This window comes from Pongo abelii, chromosome 7, assembly GCF_028885655.2.
Source record: "Pongo abelii isolate AG06213 chromosome 7, NHGRI_mPonAbe1-v2.0_pri, whole genome shotgun sequence".
Classification (NCBI taxonomy): Eukaryota; Metazoa; Chordata; class Mammalia; order Primates; family Hominidae; genus Pongo; species Pongo abelii.
In genome coordinates, this window is record NC_071992.2 from 71,037,140 (window position 1) to 71,055,302 (window position 18,163).

General features: G+C 40.3%; 1 protein-coding gene across 3 annotated transcripts in view; it reads right to left on the reverse strand.

The window, feature by feature from the left end:
* LOC100450496 (short chain dehydrogenase/reductase family 16C member 5) overlaps positions 1–12,122 on the reverse strand; it is a 34,896-nt gene extending 22,774 nt beyond the window's left edge. Inside the window, exons 1-2 of one of the 3 annotated variants that reach the window (XM_063726657.1) lie at positions 11,747–12,122; positions 3,856–3,927 (exon numbers count right to left, since the gene is read on the reverse strand). The gene's annotated coding sequence lies outside the window, so the exon portion shown is untranslated. The remainder of the gene's footprint in view (positions 1–3,855; positions 3,928–11,746) is intronic. The other 2 variants (XM_002819099.6, XM_054561635.2) reach the window with 2 other exon arrangements.
* Between the last annotated feature and the right edge of the window lie 6,041 nt (positions 12,123–18,163).

Below are 18,163 nucleotides of genomic sequence, written 5' to 3' on the forward strand. Positions count from 1 at the left end.
CGCTACCAGTGAGGGTTGAGTTCGTTAAGCAGGTGGATCCTATTTCCAGAAACCAGAGCAAAAGATACCTTAAGCTATGACACACGGAAGATACTGCAAAAATGAGTCATTCTTCCCAACAGAAAGCCTGAGTAACCACAATTCAGTAAACAAACACAGAGTGTAAATAGGACACGGGACACTCAGATGGAATAAGAGTGTTAATATAAAAAACAAAACTCTGAAGGTATTGAAATACAATATTGAAAAATTGTTTTGAAATTTGGGACTAGGCAAGGAAATATCATAAGCAAAGTAAGATGATAAACAACAGACTAGGAGAAAATAGTTTTGCATAAAGAGTTGACCATTGATAATTGGCCATAATATATAGCATTTCTATAAACTGAAATAAGACAGTGGAAAAAATTGATAAAGAAATTTATAGGGAAATAAATAGAAATTACTGAAAATGCCTAAAAAGATGCTAAATTTCACTCATATTCAGGAAAAGGAAATTGGAAAAGGAATAACCTTTTTTTCATTCATTAATATCCACATATTAAAAAGTCAGATAAGAATTCAGGATTGGGGCTGGGCATGGTGGCTCATGCCTGTAATCCCAACACTTTGGGAGGCCAAGGCAGGCAGATCACCTGAGGTCAGGAGTTCAAGACCAGCCTGGCTAACATGGTAAAAACCCGTCTCTACTAAAAAATACCAAAATTAGCCGTGGGTGGTGGCGGGCGCTTGTAATCCCAGCTACTCACTAGTCTGAGGCAGGGAGAATTGCTTGAACCCGGGGGGCGGAGGTTGCAGTGAGCAGAGATTGCGCCATTGCACTCTAGCCTGGGTGACAGAGCAAGACTCCATCTTGGAGAAAAAAAAAAAAAAAAGAATTCAGGATTGGCAAGGGTGTGGGAACACAGGCATTCTCACACAATGTGGGGGTATTTGTCTTTGAGTCTTTTATGGACAGTAATTGGGCAGCAGCTATCATAACTTTTGACTGCTATTTCACATCTAGGAATCTATCACATAAGAATGTTGACACTTCCAGCACTCTGGGAGGCCGAAGCAGGTGGATAAAGAGGTCAGGAGATCGAGACCATCCTGGCTAACATGGTGAAACTCCATCTCTACTAAAAATACAAAAAATTAGCTGGGTGTGGTGGCACGCACCTGTAGTCCCAGCTACTCAAGAGGCTGAGGCAGGAGAATCGCTTGAACCCAGCAGGCAGAGGTTGCAGTGAGCCAAGATCATGCCACTGCACTCCAGCCTGGGTGACAGAGTGAGACTCTGTCTCAAAAAAAAAAAAAAATTGACCCTTTTTTATTGAAGATTGTGATAGCAAAAAATGAGAAGCTACTTGAATGCGCAGCTATTCCATTAATCATGATATAGTCATGTAATAGAATTCTCTGAAGCTGAAAAAAAGAATGAAGTTAGAAATATATTTACTGGCAGGGAGAAATCTCCAGGCTGTGGTCAGTGAAAAAATACAGAATTATTCCACTGAAATTAAATTGATGATTACTGTGCATTGTGCATGTGCATGTGTGTTCACATATGTGTAAAACAGATGGAAACGCACAGAAGAATGGATCTGGAAGGCTACACACCAAACCGTTGGCAGTAGTTACCTCTGGAGGGGTACAGAATTGAGTAAGGGGCAAGGAGAGTCGCCTCCGTTATGATAAATATTTCTGTATTGTTTGTTTATAAATGGCATGCAATATTTTGTTATATTAAAAACAAAGATGAAAAAATGCCTACTTTTAAAAGACTCATTTAAAGAACATGTTGTCTTTGGGGATTACTTGGTAAAATAGTAGAATAAGTACAGTCAGCAGATGATACTTTCACAAATATATATGTTTAACCAAAATGCATTATTTGGCAGAAGGAGATTGTGAAATCCTCAGAGAAGTACATGATTAGTGTAAAGGTAGACTTATTTGTTCAATGACAGGAAGAGAGTAGTGTTAGGCTGGAACAGAAGTAGTAAACAAACATGTGAAAGAGTAGGATGAATAATATATACTGATAATAAATCCAAGAGTTGAAGGAGAAAGGGGACATGTGCCCTGTCACTTTGTTGGGGAAAGTAACTGTATACCAAAGAAATGCAAAAGTTTCAGAAAGCCAAGACTCAAGGAAGACAGTGATAGGACTGGGCACATGACTGAATTTCCCTGTTTACTACATTTTTCAGAACAACTGGGCATGAAGCCCGACACTCCTCGTTCCATCTCTCGCCGAAAAGACAAAAGAGTGTGTTGTTTTATGTTTGTTCTTGCTCTTCTATTTATCCTATGGTCATTATCACCTCTAACAAGTTTTTTTTCCCCTGAATAATCATAGCTACCACTCATTTATGTAGATTTGACCTGGCTTGTTGTGCCAAGGTTACTTACAGCCAGAGACTTATGGGCCCAGATAAATTTTCTCCTCTTTTCATTTTCATTCTGCTTTTCTCATCAGGAATTTCTCTTCCTTTCTGATTCTCTCTGTGATCAGTGGAAATACTATTTGTGAAGGGCATTTTTTTGCTTATACAGTTATAGACAAAAAAGCTTTTGGTGGATATATGATTAGGATGAGGAGTATGACAGGCATGCTCTCTCCCTTACTCTGTTTTACTGAAGTATAATTTATATGCTATAATGTACCCATTTTAAGTGTATAGTCTGTGTTGTAGTAAATTTACAGAGTTGTGCAGTTGTGCATTACTTCATTCCAGTTTCAGAATGCTTCCATCACACCTGGGAATATTTTTAACAAAATATTTGACTTAGATTTATTGGAGAGTGGAGGTAGCCCCACTCATGGCCCCCATGGCCCTAACCCATGTGGTAACAAACTTGTGGTTAGGTATTCTCCAAGGATTCCCACCTCTCATTTTTATTTTTTATTTAGATCTAAAGATGATAAGTAAGTTGCTCCATTGTTTTCTCTAGAACCCTCCTTCCTGCCCTCACTCACCACCATTTTTCAGGTCAAGCCTCTGACAGTGCAACCTTTCTGGGATTCTGGTGTCATGTGGTTTTCCAGTCCATCCTCTTGGTTTCATGTTTTTATCTGTTCTCCCCATCACATGAGCATCTGGGATAATGAATATACTCCCTGTCACTACCTCCTGACAGTGAGGAGGTGTGTCCTATATGGATGGCAATCTGGCATTAGCTGATAATGCCTTAACTTTCAGGATTAACTCTCAGGAATTTTAGTTTCTTATTATCTAGGGTACAGATCTTACTTCTTTCCCCAACAGTTCATTGATTACTTTAGAGGATTAAACAAAAATTTTTATGCATAATTTTTAGATCTATACTGAAACACTTTCTCTGAACATCTAGTAATTCCTACAGCCAGAAATGGCTGTCATCATAGTCATCTTTGTAAACATTTTCTTTGAGTTTTTGTTTTATTTTTTATAGAGACACTTCTTATTCTGCAAAACTTTTTCACCTAGCTGGAAACTATGAAAAAAAATTAGCAGAGGGCCTATCCAGTTACCAAATACAATAAAGCTATGGTTAGAAATTAGTTCTGAGTTGAAAGAGGCTTTAGTAATTTAGGGTCCACTTCATTTGAATGACTTGTACAAAGTGCTAATTTTGGCATTATTTGTAATGGCCCAAAACTGGACGAATACCCAAATAACTTGTATATTTCCACAATGGAATACTATACAGCAATGAAAAGGGATGGACTACTGCTACATACAATTTGTAGATGACTCTCACAAACATAATACTGAGCAAAAAAAAAAAAAAGAATGACACACCTAAGTACATACTATGTGATTGCACTTACATAAAGTTCAAAAACAGCAATACTAATCCATGTGATAAAGTCATAAGAGTGGTTACCTTTGAGGAGTCGTGATCAAGAGAGGGTAAATGGGAAGTTTCTGAGGTGGCATCCATGTTCTACATCTTGACCTGGGCAGTGGTTACACAGTTATGGTCACTATCTAAAAACATATCTAGCTATATACACTTCTATGCATTTTTTTGAATGTATGTTCTATTTCAATAAAAGTTCCTGTATTCCAAGTCCTTCCACCCTCCCAACTGTGAACTAAAGAAAAAATCAGGCTTTCAAACAGTTAAAGTTCATTTTGTTCAGTCTTACTGAGGATTGCAACCTGGGAGTGTTTTACAGAGGGTTTCTACGTGGCTCCAAACCAGTGTTTCAGTCCACAGCTTGTATATCAGGTGGTGGAGATTCTGCGTGTGCTATGAACTTACATTACAGCAAAATTTCATCAAAGTTTGGGTTCAAGAGGACATCCGGTTATAGATTACAGAGGTGTAACCATCAATCCTGTCAGATATCATGTACAGAAAGAGTCAAAGGCTAGGACAATTGAACTTATCTTTTTTTTTTTTTTTTTCCTTGAGCTACTATATTCATTTTCTTTTTTTTTTCCCCATAAGTTATTGGGGTACAGGTGGTATTTGGTTGCATGAGTAAGTTTTTTCGTGGTGATTTGTGAGAATTTGGTGCACCCATTACCCGAGCATTATACACTCCACCATATTTGTAGTCTTTTATCCCTCACCCCCGTCCCACTCTTCCTCCCAAGTCCCCAAAGTCCATTGTATCATTCTAATGCCTTTGTGTCCTCATAGCTTGGGTCCCACATATCAGTGAGAACATACAATATTCGGTTTTCCATTCCTGAGTTACTTCACTTACAATAATAGTCTCGAATCTCATCGAGGTCAAAGGAAATGCTGTTAATTCATTCCTTTTTATGGCTGTGTAGAATTCCATTATATATATAAATGTATATGTATAAATATATAAATATATATATATATCACAGTTTCTTTATCCACTCATTGATTGATGGCCATTTGGGTTGGTTCCACAATTTTGCAATTGTGAATTGTGCTGCTATAAACATGCATGTAAAAGTACCTTTTTTGAATAATGAGTTCTTTTTCTCCGGGCAGATACCCAGTAGTGGGATTTCCGGATCAAATGGTAGTTCTACTTTTAGTTCTTTAAGGAATCTCCACACTCTTTTCCATAGTGGTTGTACTAGTTTACATTCCCATCAGCAGTGCAGAAGTGTTCCATGTTCACTGCATCTACTCCAACATCTACTGTTTTTTGATTTTTTGATTACGGCCATTCTTGCAGGAGTGAGGTGGTATCACATTGTGGTTTTGATTTGCATTTCCCTGATCATTAGTGATGTTGACCATTTTTTTCATATGTTTGTTGGCCATTTGTATATCTTCTTTTGAAAATTGTCTATTCATGCTCTTAGCTTACTTTTTGATGGAATTGTTTTTTTCTTACTCATTTGTTTGAGTTCATTGTAGATTCTGGATATTAGTCCTTTGTCAAAATATAGGTTGTGAAGATTTTCTCACGTTCTGGGGTTGTCTGTTTACTCTGCTGACTGTTCCTTTTGCAGTGCAAAAGCTCTTTAGTTTTATTAGGTCCCAGTTATTTACCTTTGTTTTTACTGCATTTGCTTTTAGGTTCTTGGTCATGAAATCCTTGCCTAAGCCAATGTCTAGAAGGGGTTTTCCAATGTTACCTTCTAGAATTTTTATAGTTTCAGGTCTTAGGTTTAAGTTCTTAATCCATCTTGAGTCGATTTTTATATAAGCTGAGAGATGAGGATCCAGTTTCACTCTTCTACATGTGGCTAGCCAATTATCCCAGCATCATTTGTTGAAAAGGGTGTCCTTTCCACACTTTATGTTTTTGTTTGCTTTGTTGAAGACCAGTTGGCTGTTAAGTATTTGGGTTTATTTCTGGGCTCTGTTCCATTGGTCTATGTGCCATTTTTATATCAGTACCATGGTGTTTTGGTGACTATAGCCTTATAGCAAGTTTGAAATCAGGTAGAGTGATGCTTCCAGATTTGTTCTTTTCACTTAGCCTTGCTTTGCTTATTCAGGCTCTTTTTTGGTTCCATATGAATCTTAGATTTGTTTTTTCTAATTCTGTGAAAAATGATGGTAGTATTTTGATGGGGATTGCATTGAATTTGTGGATGGCTTTTGGCAGTACGGTCATTTTCACAATATTGATTCTACTCATCTGTGAGCATGGGATGTGTTTCCATTTCTTTGTGTCATCTATGATTTCTTTCAGCAGTGTTTTGTAGTTTTCCTTGTAGAGGTCTTTTGCCTCCTTGGTTAGGTATATTCCTAAGTGTTTATTTATTTATTTATTTTGTAGCTATTGTAAAATGGGTTGAGTTCTTGATCTGATTCTCTGCTTGGTTGCTGTTGGTGTATAGAAGAGCTACTGATTTGTGTATATTAATCTTGTATCCAGAAACTTTGCTGAATTCTTTTATCAGTTCTAGGAGCTTTCTGGAGGAATCCTTAGGGTTTTTCAAGGTAAATGATCATGTCGTCAGTGATTCTTTTTATGTGGTGTATCACATTCATTGACTTGCTTATGTTAAACCATTGCTGCATCCCTGATATGAAACCAGTTGATCATGGTGGATTATCTTTTTGATATGTCATTGGATTAAGTTAGCTAGTATTTTGTTAAGGACTTTAGTATCTATGTTCATCAAGGATATTGGTCTGTAGTTTTCTTTTTTGGTTGTGTCCTTTCCTGGTTTTGGTATTAGGGTGGTGCTGGCTTCATAGAATGAATTAGGGAGGTTCCTTCCTTCTCTGTCTTGTGGAATAGTGTCAAAAGGATTGGTCCCAATTCTTCTTTGAATGTCTAGTAGAGTTGTGCTGTGAATCCGTCTGGTCTAGAACTATTTTTTATTGGTAATTTCTTAATTACCATTTCAATTTTGCTGCTTGTTATTGGTCTGTTCAGGCTATCTAATTATTCCTGATTTAAGCTAGGAGAGTTGTATTTTTCCAAGAATTTATCCATCTCTTCTAGGTTTTCTAGTTTATGTGCATAAAGGTGTTCATAATAACCTTGACGGATCTTTTGTATTTCAGTGGTGTCAGTTGTAATATCTCCTGTTTCATTTGTTAGTGAGGTTATTTGGATTTTCTCTCTTCTTTTCTTGGTTAATCTTGGTAATGGTCTATCAATTTTATTTATCTTTTCAAAGAATCAGCTTTTTGATTCATATATCTTTTGTATTTTTTTCTGTTTCAATTTCCGTTAGTTCTGCTATGATCTTGGTTATTTCCTTTCTTCTGCTGGGCTTGGGTTTGGCTTGTTCTTGTTTCTCTAGTTCCTTGAGGTGTGACCTTAGATTGTCTGTTCATGCTCTTTCAGACTGTTTGATATAGGTGTTTAGGGCTATGAGCTTTCCTCTTAGAACTGCCTTTGCTGTATTCCAGAGGTTTTGATAGATTGTGTCATTATTGTCATTCATTTCAAAGAATTTTTCAGTTTCCATCTTGATTTTGTTTTTGACCCAATGCTCATTCACGAGCAGGTTATTTAATTTCCATGTTTTTACATGGTTTTGAAGTTTCCTTTTAGAGTTGATTTCCAGTTTTATTCCACTGTGTTCTGAGAGAGTGCTTGATATAATTTCAATTTTCTTAAATTTATTGAGGCTAATTTAATGGCCTATCATATGGTCTATTTTGGAGAGAAAGTTCCAGGCACTGTTGAATAGAATGTGTATTCTGTGGTTGTTGGGTGAAATGTTCTGTATGCATCTATTAAGTCAATTTGTTCCAAGGTTAGTTTAAATTCATTGTTTCTTTGCTGACTTTCTGTCTTGATGTCCTGTCTAGTGCTGTCAATGGAGTATTGAAGTCCACCACTATTCCCGTGTTGCTGTGTATCTCATTTCTTAGGTCTATTAGTAATTGTTTTATACATTTGGGAGCTCCAGTGTTAAGTGCATATATGTTTAGGATTGTGATATTTTACCCTTTACCATTATATAATGTGCCTCTTTGTCTCTTTTAACTGCTGTTGCATTAAAGTTTGTTTTGTCTGATATAAGGATAGCTACCCCTGCTCGATTTTGGTGTCCATTTACATGAAATGCCTTTTTCTACCCCTTTACTTTAAGTTTATGTGAGTCCTTATGTGTTAGGTGAGTCTCCTGAAGGCAGCAGATAGTTGGTTGGTGACTTCTTATTCATTCTGTGGTTCTGTACCTTTTAAGTGGAGCATTTAGGCCATTTACATTCAATGTTAGTGTTGAAATGTGAGGTACTGTTGCATTCATCGTGCTACTTGTTGCCTGTGTACTTAGACTATTTTTTTTTGTTTTTTTTTGCTTTTGCTTTTTAACTTGTATATTGTTTTATAGGTTCTGTGTGATTTATGCTTTAAAGAGATTCTGTTTTGATGTGTTTCCAGGATTTGTTTCAAGATTTAGAGCTCTTTTTAGCAGTTCTTGTAGTGGTGGCTTATCTGAAAACAACGGTGTCTTTCCTTCATATTTGATGCTTAGTTTCACTGGATACAAAATCCCTGGGTGATAATTGTTTTGTTTGAGGAGACTGAAGATAGGTCCCCAATCCCTTCTAGCTTGTAGGGTTTCTGTTGAGAAGTCTGCTGTTAATCTGATAGACTTTCCTTTATAAGTTACCTGGTGCTTCTGTCTCATAGCTTTTAAGATTCTTTCCTTTGTCTTAACTTTGGATAACCTGATTATAATGTGCCTAGGTGAAGATCTTTTTGCAATGAATTTCCCATGTGTTCTTTGTGCTTCTTGTATTTGCACGTCTAGGTGTCTCTGGCAAGGCAGGGGAAGATTTCCTCGATTATTCCCCCAAATACATTTTCCAAGCTTTCAGAATTCTCTTCTTCCTGAGGAACACTGATTATTCTTAGGTTTGGTCATTTAACATAATCCCAGACTTCTTGGAAGCTTTGTTCACATTTTCTTATTCTGTTTTCTTTGTCTTTGTTGGATTGGGTTAATTCAAAGACTTTGTCTTTGAGCTCTGAATTTCTTTCTTCTACTTGTTCAATTCTGTTGCTGAGACTTTCCAGAGCATTTCGCATTTCTAAAAGTGTGTCCAAAGTTTCCTGAATTTTTGACTGTTTTTTCTTTTTTTGTTTTTTAGACAGTCTTGCTCTGTCACCCAGGCTGGAGTGCAGTGGCACAGTCTTGGCTCACTGCAACCTCTGCCTCCTGAATTCAAGGGATTCTCCTGCCTCAGTCTCCTGGATACCTGGGACTACAGGTGCCCGCCACCACGCCTGGCTAATTTTTTTGTATATTTAATAGAGATGGGGTTTCACCATGTTGGCCAGGCTGATCTCCAACTCCTGACCTCAGGTGATCCACCTGCCTCAGCCTCCCAAAGTTCTGGGATTACAGGAGTGAGCCACTGCGTCTGGCCGGCTGTTTTTTCTTTAAGCTATCTATTTCCTTGAATATTTTTCCCTTCACTTCTTGTATCATTTTTTGGATTTCCTTGCACTGGGCTTTGCCTTTCTCTGGTCCCTCCCTGGTTAGCTTAATAACTAACCTCCTGAATTCTTTTTCAGGTAAATCAGGGATTTCATCTTGGTTTGGATCCATTGCTGGTGAACTAGTGTGATTTTTTTGGGGGTGTTGAAGAGTCTTGTTTTGTCATATTACCAGGTTTGGTTTTCTGGTTCCTTCTCATATGGGTAGGCTTTGTCAGAGGGAAGATCTAGGGCTGAAGGCTGTTGCTCAGATTCTTTTGTCCCACAGGGTGTTCCCTTGATGTAGTACTCTTCCCCTTTTCCTATGGAAGTGGCTTCCTGTGAGCTGAACTGCAGTGCTTGTTGTCTCTCTTCTCGGTCTAGCCACTCAGTGAATCTACCCATCTCCGGGCTGGTACTGGAGGTTATCTGCCAGAGTCCTGTGGTATGAACCATCTATGGGTCTTTCAGCTGTGGATACCAGCACCTGTTCTGGTGGTGGTGGTGGGGGAAGATGCAATGGACTCCGTGAGGGTCCTTAGCTTTGGTGTTTAATGCTGTATTTTTATTTATTTATTTATTTATTTTTGAGACGGAACCTTGCTCTGTTGCCCAGGCTTGAGTGCAGTGGCGTGATCTTGGCTCACTGCAACCTCCACCTCCCGGGTTCACACCATTCTCCTGCCTCAGCCTCCTGAGTAGCTGGGACTACAGGTGCCTGCCACCACGTGCAGCTAATTTTTTGTATTTTTAGTACAGGCAGGGTGTCACCGTGTTAGCCAGGATGGTCTCGATCTCTTGACCTCATGATCCACCCACCTTGGCCTCCCAAAGTGCTGGAATTACAAGTGTGAGCCACTGTGCCCAGCCCTAATGCTTTATTTTTGTGCTGGTTGGCCTACTGCCAGGAGGTAGCATTTTCCAGAAAGCATCCTCTGCAGTAGTATGGAGAGGGACTGAGATTATACACCCTTTGTCATCCGATACCAGGGTGGATAGGGAAGGACCATCAGGTGGGGGCGGGGCTAGGCATGTCTGAACTCAGACTCCCCTTGGGTGGGTCTTGCTGTGGCTGCTGTGGGGGATGGGGGGAGTTGCGTACCTAGGAGAATTATGGCTGCCCCTGGAGTCATGCAGGTTGTCAGGGAAGTGGGGGAAAGCCGGCAGTCACAGGCCTCAGCCAGTTCCCATGCAAACCAAAGGACCCGACTCACTCCCACAGTGCCCCCACCAACATCCCCAAGTTTGTTTCCAGGCAGAGGGGGAGACCACTTTGAAAACTTGCTGGAGGCTATCTGCCTCCCAGCTGTGAAAGAAGAGCTTTAGCTCTTCCTCCCTCCTGTGAAGTCTGAACTCTGGAGTTCTGGCTAGGAGGCTTCCCACCCCATTCAAATTGTTACAAAGTTCAGCTAGAGAACTCCTTCCTATGGAATTTTACCCCCTGCTCCTCTGGCCACCCTCCTGATGGATCCTGTGATGCCAGGCAAAAATGGGCTGCTTGGGGACCCAGTGAGCTCCCAGTGAGAGGTGAAGCCAGCTGGGCTTCTGGGTTGGGTGGGGACTTGGAGAACTTTTCTGTCTAGCTAAAGGATTGTAAACACACCAATTAGTGCCCTGTGTCTAGCTAAAGGTTTATAAATGCACCAAGCAGCACTCTGTAAAAACGCACGAATCAGCCCTCTGTGTCTAGCTAAAGGTTTGTAAATGCACCAATCAGCACTCTGTAAAAATGCACCAATCAGTGCTCTGTGTCTAGCTAAAGGTTTGTAAATGCACCAATCAGCACTCTGTAAAAACACACCAATCAGCACTCTGTAAAATGGACCAATCAGTGCTCTGTAAAATGGACCAGTCAGCAGGATGTGGGTGAGGCCAAATAAGGGAATAAAAGCTGGCCACCCAAGCCAGCAGTGGCAACCCCTTCGGGTCCCCTTGCATGCTGTGGAAGCTTTATTCTTTTGCTCTTCACAGTAAATCTTGCTGCTGCTCACTCTTTGGGTCTGCACTACCTTTATGAACTGTACCACTCACTGCGAAGGTCTGGGGCTTCACTCTTGAAGTCAGTGAGACCACAAACCCACTAGAAGGAAGAAACAACTCTGGACATGCCACCTTTAAGAGCTGTAACACTCACTGTGAAGGTCTGTGGTTTGACTCCTGAAGTCAGCAAGACCACAAACCCACCAGAAGGAAGAAACTCTGGACACATCTGAACATCAGAAGGAGCAAACTCTGGACACACCATCTTTAAGAACTGTAACATACTCACCACGAGGGTCTGCGGCTTCATTCTTGAAGTCAACGAGACCAAGAACCCACCGGAAGGAACCCATTCTGGACACACCAGGACCTTTTTGCTGCTTCCCCTACCCCTGTATTTCACTTGGCTCTCTAACTTGACTCAGCTCTAGGTAAAGTTGGAAACTTTTCCCACAAACAGACCTTCAGCTTCTCCAGTGGGGGTGTGTCGGTTCGGGAGAGGAGGGTCTCTCTTTCCCACTTTGCAGTTGGGGCACTCACAGTATTTAGGGTGTCTCCTGGGTCCTGCAGGAGCAGTCCACTTCCTTCAGAGGGTCTGTGGGTCCTCTTGGCATTGTGGTTTGTTATCACAGTTGATCTGGAGCTAAAATTCACAGTGCAAGCCTCCGCATGCTGCTGTGTACAGAGCTGCAATCTAGTCCTGCCTCCTGTCTGCCATGATGCTCGAAATCCACCAAACTTATCTTTTTTAAAAAATGCAGTGATTTAGGCAAGACGTGGAAACCTGTGCTCTTTTCTGCTTATTGTCTTTGAGGCATTTTTCATGGGCTGTGCTCAGCCAGAGCCAGGGCTTTGTGAGGCTATGCTGACAAGCTGAATGAGTAAACATGGCCTCTTTATGACAAGGGCTATGTGGCTGGCCAGAGGCAGAGGTATGCTACTTTGCCTCACACCACCCGCCCCTGCTGTGCTCCCACGGAGGAGTGCCTCACATGTAGTGGGAGCCTCTGGTACCAAGACAGGCAGCCTTTGTTTTTAGACTGAGTAGATTTCTCAAAAGTTTAACAGCAGGCTCACGTTCTGAAGATGGAGTCATTCACAGAGAACTTCCATGCTATCAGATGTATAATTATGGCTTTCTCACATATCATGCCACAACTTTATCTTTACGACTTGAAAAATGACAGTAGTCACTGGAGAATCACTTCTTTAGATTTGCCAGTGGGAAGAAGGACTGTCCTCCCCAGAGTGGGGCCAATGATATCTGGTCCCTACCAGGACCAGCAGCTGGTGTACCTGACCTCTCTTTCTCTGCTGAGGGCCTTTCTTTCCCCTCTCTCTGCCCCCACCCAGGAGCTACTCTTGTGTGAGTTTATTGCCCAGCCTGGCTTCTCCCGGAACATGTCTGTTCCATAGTAGTGGGGTTTCAAGGATGGATGGGGAAGAAAGAAGAGGAGAGGACCACGAGATAGCAATTACATTGAACTCTGGCTCAGCGGGAACTGAGGAGGAAGCTGAACTGCTGACTGTGGCCAAAGACTGGCAGGCAACACCATCATGTGATCTCCTTTGTCTGCAGATATAGTGAATCTGTCCAGGTAGTCCAGTTATGTCACTGTGTGCTGGGGAAAGTGCAGGTGAGTGAAAGTCACATGGAAGTAATGTAACACATTTTGACCTTTTATAGGGTGTTAGACCTGGGCAGGATTTTGGAAATCCACAAGCCATGTGGTTTTACAGAAGTAACTTGGGAGATGTGGGACCCTCACTGCCAAGTTAACTGGATGAGTCCTGGGTGGAATGTTCTCTGTATCAGGGAGTAGCAAGGGTTATGAGCTTAGCCTTCAGAATCTGCGTGAGCTGGATGGCAGTTGTGTAGCCTTGTGTTTGAGACCTAGTTCTTCCCCTTGTTGGCAATGTAACCTTAGATTAGGTCACACAAACCAATGACCGTGGAAAAGACTACACAACCTTATGTTTCAGACCTAGTTCAACCCTGCTGCTGCTTGACCTCTTGGAGCTTCACTTTTCTCTGTAGAGTAGGCATGACAACACATATCTATTCCAGTTGTTCCAGGAAATTTGAAAGTTTCTTCTCAAAATAAAAAATTACAAAAAATTTTCTGTGGTATTTTATTTCCCTGGTTATTTTGAGGAATAAATTATTATTACTATTATTTTTTATTATACTTTAAGTTCTAGGGTACATGTGCACAACGTGCAGGCTTGTAACATATGTATACGTGTGCCATGTCGGTGTGCTGCACCCATTAACTCGTCATTTCCATTAGGTATATATCCTAATGCTATCCCTCCCCACACCCCCCACCCCATGATAGGCCCCAGTGTGTGATGTTCCCCATCCTGTGTCCAAATGTTCTCATTGTTCAATTCCCAGCTATGAGTGAGAACATGCGGTGTTTGGTTTTCTGTCCTTGCAAGAGATTGCTGAGAATGATGGTTTCCAGCTTCATCCATGTCCCTACAAAGGACACAAACTCATCCTTTTTTATGGCTGCATAGTATTCCATAATGTATACGTGCCACATTTTCTTAATCCAGTCTGTCATTGATGGACATTTGGATTGGTTCCAAGTCTTTGCTATTGTGAATAGTGCCACAATAAACATACGTGTGCATGCGTCTTTATAGCAACATGGTTTATAATCCTTTGGGTATATATCCAGTAATGGGATGGCTGGGTCAAATGGTATTTGTAGTTCTAGATCCTTGAGGAATCGCCACACTGTCTTCTACAATGGTTGAACTAGTTTACAGTCCCACCAACAGTGTAAAAGTGTTCCTATTTCTCCACATCCTCTCCAGCACCTGTTGTTTCCTGATATTTTATGATCGCCATTCTAACTGATGTGAGATGTTATCTCATTGTGGTTTTGATTTGCATTTCTCTGATGGTCAGTGATGATGAGCATTCTTCCATGTGTCTGTTGGCTGGATAAATGTCTTCTTTTGAGAAGTGTCTGTTCATGTCCTTCACCCACTTTTTGATGGGGTTGTTTGATTTTTTCTTGTAAATGTGTTTAAGTTCTTCATAGATTCTAGATATTAGCCCTTTGTCAGATGGGTAGATTGTAAAAATTTTCTCCAATTCTGTAGGTTGCCTGTTCACTCTGACGGTAGTTTCTTTTGCTGTGCAGAAGCTCTTTAGTTTAATTAGATTCCATTTGTCAATTTGGCTTTTGTTGCCATTGCTTTTGGTGTTTTAGTCATGAAGTCCTTGCCAATGCCTATGTCCTGAAAGGTATTGCCTAGGTTTTCTTCTAGGGTTTTTATGGTTTTAGGTCTAACATTTATGTCTTTAATCCATCTTGAATTAATTTTTGTATAAGGTGTAAGGAAGGGATCCAGTTTCAGCTTTCTACATATGGCTAGCCAGTTTTCCCAGCACCATTTATTAAATAGGGAATCCTTTCCCCATTTCTTGTTTTTGTCAGGTTTGTCAAAGATCAGATGGATGTAGATGTGTGGTATTACTTCTGAGGGCTCTGTTCTGTTCCATTGGTCTATATATCTGTTTTGATACCAGTACCATGCTGTTTTGGTTACTGTAGCCTTGTAGTATAGTTTGAAGTCAGGTAGCGTGATGCCTCCAGCTTTGTTCTTTTGGCTTAGGATTGTCTTGGCAATGTGGGCTCTTTTTTGGTTCCATATGAACTTGAAAGTACTTTTTTCCAATTCTGTGAAGAAAGTCATTGGTAGCTTGATGGGGATGGCATTGAATCTGTAAATTACCTTGGGCAGTATGGCCATTTTCACGATATTGATTCTTCCTATCCATGAGCATAGAATGTTCTTCCATTTGTTTGTGTCCTCTTTTATTTCATTGAGCAGTGGTTTGTAGTTCTCCTTGAAGAGGTCCTTCACATCCCTTGTAAGTTGGATTCCTAGATATTTTATTCTCTTTGAAGCAATTGTGAATGGGAGTTCACTCATGATTTGGCTCTCTGTTTGTCTGTTTTTGGTGTATAAGAATGCTTGTGATTTTTGCACATTGATTTTGTATCCTGAGACTTTGCTGAAGTTGCTTATCAGCTTGAGGAGATTTTGGGCTGAGATGAGGGGGTTTTCTATATATACAATCATGTCATCTGCAAACAGGGACAATTTGATTTCCTCTTTCCTAATTGAATACCCTTTATTTCTTTCTCCTGCTTGATTGTCCTGGCCAGATCTTCCAACACTATGTTGAATAGGAGTGGTGAGAGAGGGCATCCCTGTCTTGTGCCAGTTTTCAAAGGGAATGCTTCCAGTTTTTGCCCATTCAGTATGATATTGGTTGTTGGTTTGTCATAGATAGCTCTTATTATTTTGAGATACGTCCCATGAATACCTAGTTTATTGAGAGTTTTTAGCATGAAGGGCTGTTGAATTTTGTTGAAGGCCTTTTCTGCATCTGTTGAGATAATCATGTGGTTTTTGTCTTTGGTTGTGTTTATATGCTGGATTACATTGATTGATTTGCTTATGTTGAACCAGCCCTGTATTGCAGGGATGAAGCTCACTTGATCATGGTGGATAAGCTTTTTGATGTGCTGCTGGATTCTGTTTGCCAGTATTTAATTGAGGATTTTTGCATCAATGTTCATTAGGAATATTGGTCTAAAATTCTCTTTTTTTGTGTGTCTCTGCCAGGCTTTGGTATCAGGATGATGCTGGCCTCATAAAATGAGTTAGGGAGAATTCCCTGTTTTTCTATTGATTGGAATAGTTTCAGAAGGAGTGGTACCAGCTCCTGTTTGTACCTCTGGTGGAATTCTATTGTGAATCCATCTGGTCCTGGGCTTTTTTTGGGTGGTAGGCTATTAATTATTGCCTCAATTTCAGAGCCTGTTGTTGGTCTATTCAGAGATTCAACTTCTTCCTGGTTTAGTCTTGGGAGGGCGTATGTGTCCAGAAATTTATCCATTTCTTCCAGATTTTCTAGTTTTTTGCGTAGAGGTGTTAATAGTATTCTCTGATGGTAGTTTGTATTTCTGCGGGATCAGTGGTGATATTCCCTTTATCATTTTTTATTGCGTCTCTTTGATTCTTCTCTCTTTTCTTCTTTATTAGTCTTGCTAGCGGTCTATCAATTTTGTTGATCTTTTCAAAAAACCAGCTCCTGGATTCATTGATTTTTTGAAGGGTTTTTTTCTGTCTCTATTTCCTTCAGTTCTGCTCTGATCTTTGTTATTTCTTGCCGTCTGCTAGCTTTTGAATGTTTTTGCTCTTGCTTCTCTAGTTCTTTTAATTGTGATGTTGGGGTGTCAATTTTAGATCTTTCCTGCTTTCTCTTGTGGGCATTTAGTGCTATGAATTTCCCTCTACACACTGCTTTGAATGTGTCCCCGAGATTCTGGTACATTGTGTCTTTGTTCTCATTGGTTTCAAAGAACATCTTTATTTCTGCCTTCATTTCTTTATGTACCCAGTAGTCATTCAGGAGCATGTTGTTCAGTTTCCATGTAGTTGAGCGGTTTTGAATGAGTTTCTTAATCATGAGTTCTAGTTTGATTGCACTGTGGTCTGAGAGACAGTTTGTTATAATTTCTGTTCTTTTTCATTTGCTGAGGAGTGCTTTACTTCTAATTATGTGGTCAATTTTGGAATAAGTGTGATGGGGTGCTGAGAATAATGTATATTCTGTTGATTTGGGGTGGAGAGTTCTGTAGATGTCTATTAGGTCTGCTTGGTGCAGAACTGAGTTCAATTCCTGGATATCCTTGTTAACTTTGTGTCTCATTGAGCTGTCCAGTGTTGACAGTGGGGTGTTAAAGTCTCCAATTATTATTGTGTGGAAGTCTAAGTCTCTTTGTAGGTCTCTAAGGACTTGCTTTATGAATCTGGGTGCTCCTGTATTGGGTGCATATATATTTAGGATAGTTAGCTGTTCTTGTTGAATTGATCCCTTTATCATTATGTAATGACCTTCTTTGTCTCTTTGGATCTTTGTTGGTTTAGTGTGTTTTATCAGAGATGAGGTTTGCAACCCCTGCTTTTTTTATTTTCCATTTGCTTGGTAGATCTTCCTCCATCCCTTTATTTTGAGCCTATGTGTGTCTCTGCACATGAGATGGGTCTCCTGAATACAGCACACTGATGGGTCTTGACTCTTTATCCAATTTGTCAGTCTGTGTCTTTTAATTGGAGCATTTAGCCCATTTCCATTTAAGGTTAACATTGTTATGTGTGAATTTGATCCTGTCATTATGATGTTAGCTGGTTATTTTGCTCATTAGTTGATGTAGTTTCTTCCTAGCACTGATGGTCTTTACAATTTTACATATTTTTGCAGTGACTGTACCAGTTGTTCCTTTCCATGTTTAGTGCTTCCTTCAGGAGCTCTTGTAAGGCAGGCCTGGTGGTGACAGAATCTCTCAGCATTTGCTTGTCTGTAAAGGATTTTATTTCTCCTTCACTTATGAAGCTTAGTTTGGCTGGATATGTAATTCTGGGTTGAAAATTCTTTTCTTTGAAAATTCTTTTCTTTAAGAATGTTGAATATTGGCCCCCACTCTCTTCTGGCTTACAGGGTTCCTGTGGAGAGATCCGCTGTTAGTCTGATGGGCTTCCCTCTGTGGGTAACCCAAGCTTTCTCTCTGGCTGTCCTCGACATTTTTTCCTTCATTTCAACTTTGGTGAATCTGACAATTATGTGTCTTGGAGTTGCTCTTGTGAAGGAGTATCCTTGTGGTGCTCTCTGTATTTCCTGAATTTGAATGTTGGCCTGCCTTGCTAGGTTGGGGACGTTCTCCTGGATAATATCATGCAGAGTCAGAGTGTTTTCCAACTTGGTTCCATTCTCCCTGTCACTTTCAGGTACACCAATTATACGTAGATTTGGTCTTTTCACATAGTCCCATATTTCTTGGAGGCTTT